General features: G+C 42.0%; 1 protein-coding gene across 1 annotated transcript in view; it reads left to right on the top strand.

The window, feature by feature from the left end:
* RASGEF1A (RasGEF domain family member 1A) overlaps positions 1-18,651 on the top strand; it is a 69,865-nt gene that overhangs the window by 14,559 nt on the left and 36,655 nt on the right. The gene's annotated exons all lie outside the window — the stretch shown is intronic.

Genomic DNA, 18,651 nt, shown 5'->3' with positions numbered 1-18,651 from the left:
ATGACCCAGCCACTCCCAGTCTCTGTTCAAACCCAAGTTAATGGGATCTAGTTTGTATATTAATTCAAGCTCAGCAGTTTCTCCTTGGAGTCTGTTTTTGAAGCTTCTCTGTTGCAAAATTGCCACCCTTAAATCTTTTACTGAGTGGCCAGAGAGATTGAAGTGTTCTACGACTGGTTTTTGAATGTTATGATTCCTGATGTCTGATTTGTGTCCATTTATTCTTTTACGTAGAGACTGTCCAGTTTGACCAATGTACATGGCAGAGGGGCATTGCTGGCACATTATGGCATATATCACATTGGTAGATGTGCAGATGAACAAGCCCCTGATGGTGTGGCTAATGAGATTCGATCCTATGATGGTGTCACTTGAATAAATATGTGGACATATTTATTAAGATACCCACACACCTAAAAACCAGCCGCTCTCAGTTTCTCTCTGTACTTTGCAGAGGCAGCGGTTTGTGTGTTTGCCTGAGAATGTGGTTGTGGCAAGAAAGCATGCGTTTTGCTCTAAAGATTGTGAAGTTTGCTGGTGGCATTGCTACTACTGATCCACCCACAGAACTGCCACCTGCCAATTGTGTTCCTTGGGCACAAGCCCCACTGGAAGTTAGTTATATACTGCACAATTGAAGAGAAAATTGGCTGTGGCTGCCCTTCCTGTAATTGTTTCCATGGACTCTGACCCCCTTCGATACCCCGTGGCAAACAGTGCCCAATTTATTCTTGAAATCACTCACGGTACACTGTGCCACTCTCTTGGTTTAAGTAGCAACCCCTTTAAAAACATGTGGCCTGAAGGCGCACCCATCCCTGTGGTTATAAGTGCATTGCTTTCCTATGGCATAGAGCGGTGAGATAATTTTATAGTGAAATCCAAAACCCGGCAGGCATCATGTTTTATTACAAACCTTAAAATTTGTGCCAGGTTCATAAGATTTTCATCATAGTTGGGCTAATTTTCAGGTGTCAGGAAAGATTTGATTATTGGAAGTGGAAAGTGTGTAAAACTCAGTAGTTTGGGTCAAGCCAGGCAAGAGCAGTTGTGTTGGTGCAGTTCCATATTCAGCTTTTGGGGTTCATTCCAACTCCTGCAAACTCAGAGCAAAACTCTGTGGGTGTGAACCAAGAGGAGAGGTTTGAGTGAAAAGCCTAAGAATAGAAACTACCGAGTTGTCTGAGAACCAAAACCGGAGTCCGAGTCCACAAAGCACATGCGCCTGACAAAGATGATGCAAATTTTTTCTTTTTTATATATATCTTATTTTAAACCCACCTAGTTTGTCCAAAGGGGCTCCCCCTCCATTTCCACACAGCCCTAACCATCCAAAACAAAATCCCCACTAACAAGTGGCATCTTCTAATGAGCAAATAAAGATCAGAAACTCCCGGATCTAAACCCTCAATGGTAGGAAAATTACTTGTTTTATATTTGATTTTTGAAGAGATGAAAGGAAGAAAGAGAGAAAGGAATAGGACGGCAGCTACATGGGGAAAACTTGAGAGCTCTTCAAGTTGTATGGCTCAGGCAAGCATCAGGAAGTGCTGAAAGATTTCAGAAGGTGGACAGATTCCATTCTCATTAATGAAGGGGCCCCTGACTTCAAAGCCACCAAACACACACCAAGAGCAAAGGCATTATTCAGCTCTCTGGCTTGATTGAAAGCATGAGCCTGCTATTTACAAGCAGCTGATAGCTTTCCTTTAATAAGAAGTTACTGGGGAGTGTGCAGGGAAAGGGGAGGTAAGGACGGGTAGCAAAAACTCCAGCCCCTGAACATAGGGGCTTTTTCAACAGGATTTGCAGGACATATCCTTGGGATGCATTAAACAGCCTGGAAGGTAAGTGGTGATTTTTTTAAATGATTGTTCCACAGACACATGATTTAGGAGGAATCTTGTCTGTGTCCCCCCCCCCCATGCCAATCCTCATCATTTTCAAGCAGGGGTCAGGTGCTAGCAGAATAAATGCTTTTAACACTGGTTCGCAAACTGGCCATGACTGGATGCCATCTATTTTTAGGAAATGGAGGGGGGAAATACTTACTTAAATAAATAAAACCTGACTGTCTGGCCTGCAATATGCAGAAACTGCTGCTGCATGCCGCTTGGCTGTTCTGACTACACACAGCCCTTAGTGCTACCGAGACTTTGTGTGCGTTGCAAATGTTATTCCCTTAGCCATTTGCAATTGAAAATTGATGGGGGGTGATTATTAAAGGTATATAAAGCAAATAAGGTACGGGTATTTGCCATAGCAAGGAAGGGATCCTCTGACAAGTGACTAGGAATTGGAATCCTTGACTATGTCTCTCAGCTTTGAGCACTGCAACCCTTGCTAGGTCTGTAGGTTAAGAAGCCCAAACAGGCTTTTGTTTGTTTGAGCTTTAACTAGAAAGGTAGTCCAAGCGGTATTATATATACAGACATTCTTTGGATATATATTACACACACCTTTTATGTGCACTCAGTTGTAGAGCACCTGAAACATAGCAACAGTCCCTTGGTGTGCATGATGCGTTAAAGGGACAGCACCTTTGACAGAACTCGAGTTCATCTGGACTCTTTCCCCTTTGCAGTCCACTGCAATTAGACTTCACATATTAATATCTAAATTGGAGGGGAGGGGGCATGGATCCCTATATTGTTTTTTTAAGACTTTTTAAGTGTCAGATAATAACAATAATAGCCGTGCAAAAGGAAGTGAATTTGCACTGCTGTTATTATTTACACACTTGATCCTAGCTGGTTTGAAATGGATGAATTATTTATTCTTAAAGCCTTACCATGATTTAGGAGCAGAGCAGTGGTGCAGTTAAAGCTAGTGTCCTCATCACATTTGTAGCCAGACCTTTTTGAAACCAGCTCCTTCAGTCTATGGACCACTTTACAGAGGGAGAGTTGCAGGAAAGGACCATCTTCCCATTCCAACGCCCTTCAATAGTTGGTTATCAAACTATTGCATTCTACCAAGCGCCACTCAGAGGAGCTCAGACCACAGTTTGAGGACCTGATGGAAGCCACTAGCTCATATCTTCTTTAATTACAATACGACTGGGTGTATTGACAATGGCAATGGTGTGAGATTCATAGGCCATACAGTTTGCTTTACCTGTAATGTGGCTGTATTATTGATCACAGTTAGGTTACCGTTACCACACACACACCCCTTTTGGTGGTGGTCCTGATCTCATTCTAAACGCTCTGTGAATGTGCATGTGAAAAAAATGCAGTTTTATTCACATACCCTCAAAACAGTTCCTCCACTACTCTTCGGGGCTCCCTTTGAGCACCAATGTGCATCTAGTAAGCCACGTGCAGGATCTAGCCCTAACCCTGATAAAAGCCCATGAGGCACATAAGTATCCATTTTACAGCTGGACAACTGCTGGCACGGATCAGCCCGAGCCAAAATTTTCAAGAGCGGCCAGTAATTTTGAAGGACCAACATGAGACACAAGAGGCTGGATTTTCAGAGCCACTGGGCATCCACAAATCTCATGGTCTTCAGCCCTTCTGAAAATCCAGCCAAAGTGATCTCAAGTTGGCCATCAAAAAAACTACGGTGTGCAAAAAATGATAAATGACCTCTTTTGAAAATGTGGGGCTAAGTAACTTGTCTAGTGGCACAGTGAAGCTGATGGCAGAGCCAGCGTACAACCCAGAAGCCCAGTTTCCCAGTACTTACTGTACCTGGATCACATTTCCTCTCCCAGGTATTATGTTTGAATCCTAAAAGCCTGGACAGAAACAGACATGACAAGAAGCTTCCCCCCTTGTGAAATTATGAAAACTTCACTTTTCTTTCCATGCTTTAGTTTGTCAAGTGCCAGGCACTACAGAAATATTTAAGCCAAACAGCAATAGATTTTGTTCTGCTCTAGCTAGTCACATTTCCTGGGACTCAAGAGAGTTGATAACTTTGTCTGCTTACCTAAGAAAGTCAAGTCGAGTGGGTGGTACAGAGGCAAGCTGCCTGTCAATTCAAGAATGGGTTAAGTAGTTCTTGTGTTGGGGGGGGAGGGGAAGGAGACAAAAAGGGGGGGCTGGTAATGCTATGCTACACTCTTTTTGGCAAGCGAGTAGATTTATAGCTGGCTGGCTGTTAGCACTCAGATCTTATTGAAGTTGATCAGTTTGTGATTCTGGTTGCAGCAGTATTTTGCTAGTGCTTCATCTGCAGAGTGGGAGATATTAACAGCCTGCACTTCTAACAACTTTGTCTATTAACTCATAAGTTAAGCAGAGACAGCCTGATCATCATCTGAATGGGAGACCACCAAGGTGAATCTAAATTCTTCATGTGCTGGTGATTTAAGGCTCAGTCTTGGAATGTGCTGAGCACACTGTGGCCGCAATCCATTACTGTACTTAAGTACATATTTAATTTAAGCAAGTGGATAATCCCATTGTCAGGGGTTTACACGCCCTAATTTAATTTTTAAAAAAAAATCATGGTTTCCAATTGCTTCATTACTTCAGTAGTTCTGCTCATCTAGCCTAAAAGTTAAGCATGTACAGAATCAGACCATAAAGGTCAAATGTTTTCTCACCACCCAGGGATAGAGTTGAAATGAAGATGAAGCTGTTGTATTGGAGCTGCATAAGCAGTGAAAATCACCAACTTTTAACTTGAAAAAGTTGTTGATATGGCTTTTTAGAAATATCTATTAGATCAGTTTAGTTCTTAACGTATGACAGTATTTAGTATACACTTACATTTTCTCTATCATGTTCATATACTGGTTTATTATTGTAGGTTTGCTCATAAGTTGTTTGTTTGTTTTTATTTCCAGAAAAGGATTAAAGTATTTGTTGAGTTGGTTTCACCCACATAGAATTGCAGTCTTGGCTCCAAGTTCCATTTGATTTACAAGAAGGTGTGTGCCTTTAAATAAAAAATATATATATACACACAAAAGAAACCCCAGGAACTCAGTGTCTTTCAATGAAAGTCAGCCTGAAGAACAAGACGAACTTTAGGGCCTTAGGCCTGTCCATGAACTTTGCAAATATCTATAGCCCCTGAGTGAGATTTTTCAAAGCGCCAAATAGCAGTTAGGTACCTAATTCCCATTGGAAACCAGTTTGTCAGTTTCACTGGGAGTTAGGCACTTAGCTGGTATTTTGGACTACCAATCTGGCAAGTGACCTCGTAAGACATTCCTTCTTAAAATTTAGCTCAAACAGCTTTCCACCCCTCAGCTCTGGATACTAATTTCATGGCATCCTCACTATGTGGAGTCTCATCAATGTGATGTGGAGTAGGGGGGAGGAAGGAAAGGAAAATAAGGCAACACAGCGTTGATGACTGGGAGTGTTCAAAAACATCTGGAGAACCACTCTGTGAGCCCCGCCGCCCTACGCTTCAGAGCCCAAGCTGTAACTTTAAAGCATTGTACATACAACTACTTTTATAGCACTAGCACAAGCCCCGCTAGCCCAAGTCTATTGACCTTGGCTGGGAAGCTCAGTCTAAAATGCTGTGCAGACACACCCCTAGAGGAAAAACATCACTTCTTGGATTAGGATTGTCCTCCACTGGGGGCCTGATCCAAAGCCCATTCAAGTCAATGAGATTATTTCTGTTGTCTTAACCGGGCTTTGGATCAGGCTCTGGTTGCAAAGGGTTTAATATGATGACCTGTAAGGTCCCTTCTAGTTCTAACTTCTGCTATGAAAATAAATCATGTTCTTTACTTTAATTTTTGGTAGACTGCCTGGGAGGTGTCCCAATGCCACAAAATAAAAATTTCATACTTTAAAATGCATGTGCGCACACATACACCCCTTCACCAAAACACTGATTGCTGGCGAGATGCTCTTTGATGTGTGAACGAATACAACAATTGAAGACATTCCAATTATCTGCAGTTCAAAGTTAGGCCAAAATTAGAAGCACGTATGAATAATGCAGTAGGTTTGAGCAGAAACAGCGATGCTGAGCAGAATAAAGATGAAAGAAAGTTTAGGATAGTTGTGAACGTGCAAAATAGGTAAGCAATGCTACTTGCTCAGACAGACATATTCTGGCTTTCACACGCCTTGCTAAATCATCAGTAGTTCAATTAACTAAACACATGTCAAATCCACCTTTGAGACAGATTATAAATGACTTTCAAATGCATTTGTGATGTTTTCAGGATAGTGTCTGAAGCAGCATTTGTCTGGAAAGCTTCCTCTGACTTCACTGTGTGGCACATTAGAAAAAACAAGTGTGTGCGTCTTGAGTGAAAGTTCTGATAGTTCATCTGTCAAAGATGTATTTCTTGAGAGGTCCACTAGTCAGTAGCCAAACTGATGGGCCAGATCCTCAGCTGGCGTTAAACCATGCAGCTCCATTGACTTCAGAGGAGCTTTGCCAATTTGTAGCAGCTGAAAATCTTACCCATTCTCTTTAGTCTAAGGAAAAGCATGGGATCATTTCACCTGAAGATAGTCATGCTTCTGGATAGAAACGCTTAGGTTGCTGGCCATATAATTTTTTCAGCGGTAGACACAAGGTAAACAAATGCTAGAATACTTATTTCACTGTAATTTTTCTACTTCACATGCTGTATTTTGTATATTTCATGACAGAGACTGGACCACAGAACAGGAAGATAGTTGGATAGACTGTGGCTGAGAGAGGATGCATCTGGTTAAGATTTCCTTAAACTATTTATTGTACCCTTTTCTGAGACCTGCTTTCAATTATCCTTCTTGTAGCTCCACAGCTCATTATCACTGTGGGCAATATGAAGTAAGGCTTCCTGGTGTGAGGCCAAGATTGGCTATTCGGCAAAGCTCATCATTACCTTATTGATGAGGGTCATAGATATTCACTAAATTCACTCCCCTCTCTTGGGTTGACATCTGCACTGCTATCTACAATCTTGTTGAATTCCTATACTGCCTGTCCATCACTTTGACATCAATTTAATTTGCTAGCATTTGCAAACGAAGAAGATAAAGGGATTAAATAAGGGAGTCTCATATGCTCAATGTTTTCAGTAGATCGCCATAGCCTTCAGTAACTAATGGGACTTAATCAAGGAACAGATTCACTAAGAGCTTCAAAACAATTACACACAGTTCAGACACAAATGCATGGAACAATGTTTATTAGTAAACATATTATCTTTATAACTATTACTGCCCATGATATTTTTTAATGCTAGGACAAAAGCAGTGTCTTCATTGGTCTTAATAATTGGCTACCAATGCAAATACAAATTCAGCTCATTGGTCTGTGCAAGCCTATGTACATATTGTTTTAAAATTACCCTTTTCGGGAGGAAGGGAGGCGCCTGGGTCCAGTCACTCCATTGATAACAGAGCATTATCTAAATCCACAGGAAAACCTAAGATAAGAGCTGAACTTACATAGGGTTCATGTATCACTCCTCTTCAGTATTTATAGAAAACGTGAAACATCACTAGCTATGCACTTTGGCAAAATACTATCTGAAAAGCATAGACCTTGTTTTCATGGATGACTTGAACAGAAAATAATAGCTAAATAGTCTTTGATAGCTACACAGTGCTTTTCATCTCCAAAGATCTTCACCAGCATAGGGCCTGATCCTGTAATGAACTCTGCATATGCCAACCCCTACTGAAATCAGTGGAGCCCTACATAGGCTTAGGGGTTTCCCTAAACAGGGCTGTTTATTGCAGAATTAGGGCCTTACAGGCCTTAGGTCATAAACATCTCAGGGTAAGAATCATATCTTCCCTTGTTCTTATACTACCTGACTGCACTGGTGGAGCACAGAAATAAAGCTACTTAAAAAAGATTATGTATTCAATCCTTCATATGCAGCCACTTCTGGGGTGAAATGTAACAGCTTTAGCAGTCAGTAACACCACTACACAGCAGGGCTTCATTCTTCAAGGCAGAGCCTTGAGACAGAACCATACACAGATCCTAACTGACTTCAGTAAAAAGGGAAAGCATAAGGATTCCATGCAGGCACAGGGGTCCATCCACACAGAGCTATTTGCAAGATTGTGGCCTAGATTAGGACAGAAAGGGAAAAAAAGATTGACATAACCTGAACTGCAAGGGTACATTTTTTGGTAGATTATGGTCCTGATTCTCTACTGCCTGACTCCAGTTTCATGCCAGTGCAACTCCATTGAAATCAAGTCCTAGAAATATAATAGAACTATAATGAATGTTTGGTTTTTTTTCCTTAAGTGAAGATGACCTTGTCTTGCATAGCATGGAATCTTACAGAATGCCTTAAATTTCCACAGACAACCTTGGCTGCCTCATTGATGGGCTTACTGGTTATCTCAAGGTGTTGCTGAGAAGCACTTGTTATAGGCAGAGTTCTCCCTTTAAGAAAGTATTATTGCCTGTTTGCTATAAATGTACCTAGAACAGTAAGCTATAGCCTCTCCTATTAGCCCTGAACTCTGCAAATCATTTAATGTCTGTCTACAGAGTGCTTTTCTTGAATTCACCCAATTACGCTCTCCCCGTGGTTAAAAAAGGATAGGTTTCATGAATGAATTTGAAAAGATGGCTGTATAATGAACTGAATGAATTTAAAAAGTTATCCGTGAATAGAGCCATATCTTTTTGCTTCTTTCCCAGGGTCAGGGTTTTAGCAGCTCAGCTCCCATTGATTTTTAATTGGATAGCACAGCTAAAACCCTGTACAATGTTTTGAAAGCACAGGAGTTCCTGACTCATCTTTGTTGCACCAAATATTCTTTGGAACGAGTGATGGAAAGAGGTTTGGGGTGAAAACCTGAATTATCCTGTGAAGAGTTCACCTTCAATAGACCACATTTAGATTTTCAGCAACAGTTCTCAAGTGGTCGATTAGCACTGCATAGTGCTCAGGTTATTACTATTAAAAGGGGTTGACAGGATTGTTATAATATAGAGGCTTTTTAGAAGCGTCTCTTGCGCAAACAGTGGGGCAAAGAGATTCATTTCTAAATTACTTCCCTGCAGATAGGTCTTATAAGTAGTAAGTGTGCAGTAGATCCACACCTACACCATAAATGGTAAATCAAAAGGGTGCTGAATGGAATGCTCAAGAGATTTGCAATGGGATATAAAGCCTCTTACCTCTAAGCCAGTAGCTCAAATCTAGCCCAGAATGGTAGTACCTGAAAGTCATTACCATTAAGTGACTATCTAGTTCTATTTTATTTTATTTTATAAAACACCTATCTCCGTGGTATCCAAGTGACTTCCCTGAGAAGTAAATACAAAAATCTCTTGCAGTCTACCAGCAGGAACAAGCTTATAGTTACTGATTTGGGTTTTAACAACAGATGGGGGGGGAGGGCAGGAAGGAAGGAAGTTGGTCTGTTTTAAGGGGCTAATTTAGGGAAAATTAAGTCAAACAGATGGGTTCTGAATAATACAGAGGTTTTGTTCTGAATGAGTTGAGGATGGCAGCCATTCTCCTTAGGGCCACTTAGTGGTTAAGTGAAATGTGTTTAATGCTTTCAGTTCCTAATGGACAGATATCCATACTGCAACCATCACCACCACCACCCCTGCAACTGTCTTCCTACTGGCCGTCTCAGAGAGACGAGGGGACTGGCAAACTATTAAATATGAACTGCCTTCTCATTCATAGGGGTGAGGCACCTAAGTGGGGAGTATAGGGAAGCCAACACTGTTCCTGGGACCCATTCTGTAGACAGAGAACTATAGCTTCCAGAACTGCTGATCTGGCATCTTTCACCGCATGAAATCTGCCTTTCAGTTTGTTTTCAGATAAAAATAAGTTACCAAAGTGCACACAGAAAAAAAAGTCACCTTTACAGCTCCCTAGCCCTGATGCTAGCTGTGGATCAGTGGAAAGTAGAACAGCTCTGAGACTGCTCTAGTTTATGCCCAGCTGTCTAGGGCCACAAGAGTTATTCTCGTGTGGCTCATCAGGGACACAGGGAACCCCGACTACACACTGCTTACTCCTAGCAAAGCCTCCTCCTCTGCTGGCTGAGATGGGAGTTCAAAGCATGAATTACCACATCCGCTCTACATCTATTCACTGTCTTCCTGTACCAGGGAATCCTCCCTCAGATGCTTAAGGTGGCATTACAGTAGCTTTGCACCATGAGAGCCTAACAAAGCCGCTCTAATAGGGCTGAGAATCTGGCACCAGGGTGTTTATTGGGCTGGTGCTGTACTCTTGAACTTAACTCTATTTCTTTTTCCTAGCCCGTTTTAAGTCCTTTTTTTACTGACCAGCAGCTGAACAAATGTCCTGTAGTTCTAAAGCTGAAATAAGAAAACTGGGAGTACATCTTTAATATAATATCAGAACAAGTCGCCTTGACTTGCAAAGACAGAGTGAAGAAAGAACTAGTTCAGTAATAACTGTATCCTATGGACACTTAGAGCATTCCACCTCACTGATAATAATCTAGAGGCACTGCTACTTGAAACTGCTACAGCTAAGTGTCCCAGAAGTCAATACTAGCAATCAGAGAGTGGTGCAATCCTCAGATTTTCAAAGGTGGCAGCGGCAAGGACAAGCAAGTTCCAAAGACAAGTTGTTTTTCATCAGTTATTTAAGTTGTGACTTAATCCGCAAAGAGCACGAGGCAAGAAAATATAAAAATAGCTGCAGGGCAATAGTGAATGTTGCTTGTTTGTAGTGCAATTCTGTTTATTTCCTGAAACAGACACACCACTATGCAGGGACTGGCCCAGTGTAGCTCATGTATGTCAATTCATACTTAGCTCATCCGATGAAGGGAGCTGTTGCTCACGAAAGCTTATGCTCTAATAAATTTGTTAGTCTCTAAGGTGCCACAGGTCCTCCTCTTCTTTTTACGGCTACAGACTAACACTGCTGCTACTCTGAAATTCACTTATTGAATTATGTCAAAGCTGCTTCAATTTCCCTACAGAACACAGCCGTTTAGTTGGCTTCACCCCACTGGAAAAGATTCAGTATGGTTTTACCTTTAATAATGTTCCATCTAGCAGGTGTTTAGATATATGGCTGGCCGTCAGGAAGGGCCTGATCCTACAATGAGCTCTCTGTGGGTGGTCTTCTTCGTACAGACCCTTTGAAATCAGCAGGGCTTCATGCAGATGGACCTCTGCAGTCATTGCAGGCTCGGGACAGGAGTTTAGACTGTACTTGTGGTCAGTAGTCACAGAGATGAGAGAAAGTGACTTTACCCCCTTTAAGAACAGGATATGGTCTCCTAAATTAAATGCAGTGGTGGCATACAGTATGTATCTCAACTCAACTGTGCTGTTGTAAGACCAAACTGGCAGGGGTCGGGCTTACTCAAGGCATGGTGATCAATGTAAATTCATGTTACCTTTTTGAAAGGCTAGTTCCTTGGATGGGTGACACAAGGCTTCCAAGTTAGATGCTGAAGGACTAATTAGATACTGGTTTGACCAACAAAACCAAGATGACACAGGGGTGGGTACTGTCATTTGCTACGTACAGCAGAAACAGCTGAAAATGTGGTGTTAGAGTAACGGTATGATCCCCAAGTAATGGAAAATGCAAAAATAAATCTTTGTCCCCACTCTCAAATAAACCTCACTGAGCAATTTAAATCTGGCCTGTTTCTAATCAGCTCATCCTACCCAAGTTGTGGGTTAGTCCACTAGCTGAGACTCTGATGACCTCTCCTAATATAACAAGTGGAATGAATTTGTCGGTTACATCAATCTCTAGTAGAGATTTGTCCTGATTTAGAAAAACACGTACCCAGAAAATCTGGGCTGACTGGCAGTTACTGCTCAAGAAAAGCTAGACTGTACAACAAGACAAGCACAGCTAATGCTCCAGAGCATGCTTTTAGTTCTGCCTTTCATGAGCACTGAAGTATTCACCCATTTTGGGTTTTTTTAGCTAAGTAAAAAAAAAGAGTAAGCTAATAAGGAATAGCTCCTATTCCATGCATTTGATGTTAAAAGTATTGGCCCTACTCTTTCCCTTTGTTTTTTGTATTGTTTATTGCCCTGTTGGTGATTGCCATAAAATGGTAGAACCTATACACATTGTCCTCTGTTAATTCTGACTATATACGGGGATATATTTAACATTCCATGTGCAAACAGATAGTTGAGGCTATCTGGGGCTGTTCTACTAGATGTCTATATTCATAGCTCAGTGGTTTGAGCATTGGCCTGCTAAATCCAGGGTTGTGAGCTCAATCCTTGAGGGGGCCATTTAGGGTTCTGGGGCAAAAATTGGGGATTGGTCCTGCTTTGAGCAGAGGGTTGGACTAGATGACCTCCTGAGGTCCCTTCCAACCCTGATATTCTATGATTTGTATTAAGTGCCATGTATTTTTCTGTGTGTCTATGTTTGTGTGAGAAAAATTGGGTAAGACTGGCCTTGCCTATGGCAAGGTGCCCACATCAAGAACATTGTCACAACCACACTAATGAGCACTTCTTTTGACAGTCTAACCAGTGAGCCACGTATTGAGTGGGCATGGAGGGTGAACTACCCACTCATTAAGGCTGGTTTTCTGTCAAAACTGTTTTGACAGAAAATTGAGATTTGACTAAGGGAAAATGTTCATGAAAAATTTCTGCTTTCTCTGGAAAATTCTAGTTTTCTTCTGCCAAAATCAAAAACTTGGTTTGCCAAAAACTTTGGGTTTCCTGATGAAAAAAAGTCAAAATTTTCAACCAGCTCTACTGCCTACCCTTAGAGTCTCATACATCCTGGTGACTGGTCAATAGCACCATCAACAGCTGTTAATTATCCCGTAAGCAAGGCCATTCCAAAACTACCATCGCAACTGCATACATTTTACTGCTTACTAAAGAATAGCAGTAAAACAACAAAAGGGTCAGGTTGGGTAAGCATTGAAGGGTGTGAGTAGACTATGGGCCCGATTGTGATTTCTTAGCTGAGCTGAGCCCTTTGTGGCTGGCCCATTACAAGTTGATTCGCAGTAAAAGGAAAACTGGGTACAATCAAGCTCACTTTCCATGCCATCTCTCCCCCTTTGGTCCCTTCCTCTTCCATGAAGGCAAGTGATGTTACCCTATGGCATGTGTATGTGCGCTGTTGTATGAACTCAGACTTATTTACTGAACAAGTCTGTGTATGGAATGTTACCAACAAGTGACTTGAACACTTTAATCGAAAAAGGGTCTAAACGTCATATTTCAGAGACTCACCTTGTAATTAAGGTTGTAGCCTAAGTTCATTGTTAATGGATCTCTTGGTAATTACTTGCTTTTCTGAAATAGGAACAATTTATGTACTTTTGCTCAAGTGCATTTAAGTAAATTGTTTTCAACATACTGTTATTCAGCTCTTAATCTTTTATGAGACTGTTAACAAACACAAGCTTTTCCTTCATTAACTTCTAATTATATTAGGGATGGGTTATTTTTCCCTTCTAAAAAGAGGACAGAAAGGGAAACATTCACACCGGTACAAGAAGAAAAACCTCACTTTGGAATCAACTTCTAGCTCACTCTTTTACCAAAAGTTTTCTTTTTGAGGTTATTATTTCTTATTTCCATGTCAGTTGACACATCTGAGATTGAGACCCTATTGTGTTAGGTGCTGTACATACACACAATCAGACACAGCTCCTGTCCTGAAGAGTTTACAATCTAAACAGATAAGGCAGACAAAAAGTGGGAGAAAGAAAACATTATCACCATTATCGTTTCACAAGTGGGAAATTGAGGCACAGAGAAATTAAGCATCTTTCACAGGACAGCTGTGGCAGTGTCAGGAAATGAGCCCAGGCCCCATGAGTCCCAATCCAGTGTCTCCATGACAAGGTCAGCCTTCCTCTTAACACTTGTGTTCTTTTACACTTTGAAATTAGCCAATATAAAATAGTCTGAAAGTATCTTCTGGCTGAGAGAGTCACTCCTACTGACTCACCCAGAGGCAGGAGGCTCCTCTTTTACTTGCTTGGTACAAAATGAAGGGTCTGCTTCAAGTCCCCTTTATGGTAACATGCAGGACGTCCACAAAAATAAATCTAGCTGCCACTTTCTTGGTCAATCTTGCTCTCATGTCTAGCCACCAGTGTCAAGATGCAATCACTAGGAAACGCATCTTTAAAGAAGTTTATAGGTTGTTCAGGAACAGGATGGCTGTAATGACAACAATTATACTTAGGCATTAGCTAGCCTTCTACATCTGCAGGTTTCAAATGCTGGTTACAGGCAGGTAAGTGTCCTCACCCCCATTGTACAAAGAGGGATGAAGCAACTTACCCAAGAGGACAAAGTAGGTCAGTGGCTTGGCTGCTAATAGAACCCAGGTCTCCTATCTCCCAATACAACTGTTGCCTGGAGACAGAGATTCCTCGTTTGCCACCCAAGACTGTGAAATGAGGTTCTAAGGACCATCACAAACCTCACCACCTTCCGCTTTAAATGCAAGGCACATTTCTTCTACCTTCTCTTCTCTAAAGACATGCATAGCAATGTGTGTGCTCACGTGTATATTAAAACAAGATTCCAAGTCACACATTCCACTGCACACACTCCACCCGCGGGGAGAGGATGAGAGCACCATCATGTGACAGATGTTAGTCACCTCGCTTAATGCATAGAATCATACAAGTGTAGGACTGGAAGGGACTTCAAAGCCAGTTTTTTCAATCTTTCCTCATAAATTATGTTTTCTAGACCTTTAATCAGTTTTGTTGCTCTCCTCTGGACTTTCTCCAAATTTGACCACATCTTTCGTGAAATGTGGTGCCCAGAACTGGACACAATACTCCAGCTGAGGCCTTATCAGTGCAGAGTAGCGTGGAAGAATTACTTCTAATATCTTGCTTACAACACACCTGCTAATACATCCCAGAACAATGTCTGATGTTTTTGCAGAAGGGTTTTACTACTGACTCATATTTATCTTGTGAGAAGACGCTTGGACACTACGGGGATGAGCACAGAATAAGACCCAATACAGTACAGACCACCATACCTCAGCTACTCTGTCCCCTTGTAGGAAGCCAACTCTCATTTTGCCTTTAATGTTTTATGCATCTAGAGCCAGATGTCACCTGGCTTCTGAATGGGTATGCATGTTGGTGGGGTGCCGGGGGGGGACATGGGAAGAGGCCAGAGCAGCTGCCTGCCCTAGCATACCCATGCAGGGGCCAAGCACAGAGTCCTTGCACTCAGAGAGCAAAGGTGAAGCTAGTATCATTAGGCACCCCAAATGAGGGGAGACAATGACCCTTCCCCTTTCTCTCAATGCTCATGTAGTACTGGGGCAGTGACTGTCCTCCCCCTGCACAATGGAAAGCTCCAAAAGGCACAATGCCTGGGACACATGCCTTTGGGGCTGTATAGCTGTGCAGTCCCCCCAGTGAGGCACAATTCCTCTTACTGATGAGAGACCTTCCAACCCAGATCTGATCACATCTCTTGTGTTATTAGCAAGCCTGAGTTGTTTTTAACATTAATTGAAGCTGAATCTTTTGTTGGAGCTTAATTAACTTGGTGCATTTTGTTAATTCTAACTGGCAAGCACTGCACTTGGTCTCAACATCCTTTTGCACAGGAAGGGAGAGTGGATTAGCATAGGACAGAAGCAGGTTTTGGAAAAAAACATCTTGTGCATTCACTTTTTCATTGTTAGTGCTACTGGGTGTAGCTCTGACTATGGAACTGATTCTTCAATGCGGGTTCATACTTAGGAATGTTTTCCAAGGGAAATAATTTGACTGCTCTTGTTGGTTCCACGCACTTCCTATATCCTGCTCTTGGCAGCAGTTTATGCCTGATGCTCAACAGGAGGATAGAAGTGCATGTCCAAAACAGTCATGCAACAAAAATATTTGGAATGGGAAGCATAAAACCTGACAAATAGAGAAGATGTTGCAGACCAGCCAGCAAAGCCAAACAAATACCTTTCTGCATCCCTGCTCACAGTCCAACTCAGCTATTCCTCTTTCCTTTACCTGGGGGAGGGGCAATTATTTTGGTCACTATGACACACTCATAAACAACTTAGGAGGGAGAGTCTCCTCTTGATTCTGATGCACTATTACTTCGTTTCACAATGTTATCAGAAGACAATGCTGAATGCTCACAAGTAGGTTGGAGCTGTACTTTCTAATTGTATCACTTTATACCAGTTGATCACCATATTTTTAACAGAGGCCTTAACATGATAACAGAACATAAAAATGGCCACAATGGATCAAACCAATGGTCTATAGATCCCAGTATCCTGTGCTCCAACAGTGGCCAATGTCACATGTGTCAAAGGGAATGAAAAGAACAAGGCAATTATCAGCTGATCCATCCCTGTTGTCCAGTCACAACTTCTGCCAGTTAGAGGCTTGGGGGCACCCAGAGCATGGGATTGCATCCCTAACCATCTTAGCTATTGATGGACCTATCCTCCATGAACTTATCTAGTTCTTTTTTGAACCCTGTTATAGTTTTGGCTTTCACCGCAGCCCCTGGCAATGAGTTCCATAGGTTGACTGTGTGCTTGTGTGAAGAAGTACTTTCTTTTGTTTGTTTTAAACTTTCTGCCTATTAATTTAATTGGGTTCTTGTGTTATGTGAAGGGGTAAACAACACTTCCTTATACACTTTCTGCACACCATTCATGATTTTATGAACTTCTATCATATCCCCCGTTAGCCATCCCTTTTCCAAGATGAACAGTCCCAAGTATTTTTAATCTCTCCTCATACAGATGCATACCCTGTTTCATATCCTTATATTTTTTTTGCCCTTCTCTGTGCCTTTTCCATTTTTAATATATCTTTTTTGAGATGGGGCAACCAGAAGTGCACGTTGTATTCAAGGTGTGGGCATACCATGGATTTATATAGTGGCATTATAACATTTTCGTCTTATTATCTATCCCTTTCCTAATGGTTCCTAACATTCTATTAGCTTTTTTGAATGACACTGCACATAGAGCGGATGTTTTTAGAGAACTACCCACAATGACTCCAAGATCGCTTTCTTGAGTGGTAACAGCTAATTTAGAACATCATTTTGTACGTATAATTGGGATTGTGTTTTCCAATGTGCATTACGTTGCATTTATCAACATTGAATTTGATCTGCCATTTTGTTGCCCAGTCACCCAGTTCTGTGAGATCCCTTTGTAACTCTTCTCAGTCTGCTTTGCACTTAACTAGCTTGAGTAATTTTATATCTTCTGCAAATTTTGCCACTGCACTGTTTACCCCTTTATCCAGATCATTTATGAATATGTGGAACAGCACTGGTCCCAGTACAGATCCTTGGGGGACACCACTATTTAACGCTCTCCATTCTGAAAACGGACCCTTTATTCCTACCCTTTTTTTCTTGCCTTTTAACCAGTTTAACAGTCTCCCAACATGTTATAAAGAGGACAGCAATCAAGTGTTCTCCATGTCCACTGAACTTAGGACAAGAGGTAATGGGCTTGATCTGCAGCAAGGGAGATTTTGGTTAGCTGTTAAGAAAAACTTTCTAACTAGAAGGATAGGTAAGCTGTGGAATAGGCTTACAAGGAAGGTTGTGCTACCCCAGTCATTGGAGGTTTTTAAGAACAGGTTGGAGAAACACCTGTCGGGGATGGTCTAGGTTTACTCAGTGCCACCTCTGCACAGCAGACTGGCCTAGATGATTTCTCGAGGTCCCTTTCAGCCCTACATTTTTTATGATTCTATGTTTCCCTAAACATGGGACTGGTTTGGGGCTGGAGCTGGCCCAGGCAGACTCAAGATGCCATTTACAGTTTTGAAGTTTGGGACAGCAATGCCAGTATTCCAGTTAGTATTGGAAAGAGACCATAAGTGAGTGTTTTTCAGAGACAGAGATTGCAGTGGTTATACAGCAGATTGGTCACTGCCTCCCTGTCCACCTCCTCTGGGCATTTTCTCGAAACACCATCCCATTGGAGGTGACAAATTTCAGATCTGCATTGAAATAGTTGGCAGGGGAAGGGAAATGATTATCTGACCCTTGAAATCTCAAGGGGTGGGGTTTTTAAACAGCTGTCAGGACTGGCCCAACTCTGCTTCCATTGAAATTGATGGTACAAACCCCCATTGATGGCAATGGGAACAGAATTAGGCCAAGGCTGGGTGCTGCTGAATATCCCATGCCCTGGATCTGCCCGTTGCTAAGGCTTGCTTTTGAATATCATCCAGATGTTGATCGTGGGCACCGCTTCCTGCCCCGGAGAAGCCACATCTTTTTATATCGAGAGCAAAGAAATGAATCAGCAGTTTTGTTTGGCTAGCACAATGCCACAAGTCAGAAATGCCCTAACTCCATCTGCCACACTTGCGCTTTGCTCGGTTATCTGATCTTCCCCGTGGCAGCCCCAAACTAGACAGCATCACCGCACAAAGCATATGGTGGTTGTTTTCAGTCAGTATAAAAGAGGCTGAAGTACTGTTGTTCTTCCAGGCTTCTTAAGTTTCTGAAGGAGAAAAGAGGTGGGAGGGAAAAGGTACTTAGCGGTCTAACCTGTTGGATGTGTTAAAGCTTCTATAGAGGAAAGCAGAGGGTGGGCTTTTCTTTCAAAGCTTGTACAGTGAACACACAAAAGCCAGCCCCAGTGAACTCAGCTTCTTTTGAATTGGACAAGCTCTCTCTCAGCCAACCGAAAGCTGAGCCAGGGGCTGACGTCAGAGCCAGCCTGGAAAGCTGTGTGCTTTCTGGTTTTGCTCAGATGAACCTGAGGCTATTTAGATCTAAGCT

This window comes from Eretmochelys imbricata, chromosome 7 (assembly GCF_965152235.1).
Source record: "Eretmochelys imbricata isolate rEreImb1 chromosome 7, rEreImb1.hap1, whole genome shotgun sequence".
In the NCBI taxonomy this organism is placed as follows: domain Eukaryota; kingdom Metazoa; phylum Chordata; order Testudines; family Cheloniidae; genus Eretmochelys; species Eretmochelys imbricata.
Note: the sequence above shows the minus strand (reverse complement) of the source record. Positions and strands in the feature narration are given on the sequence as shown.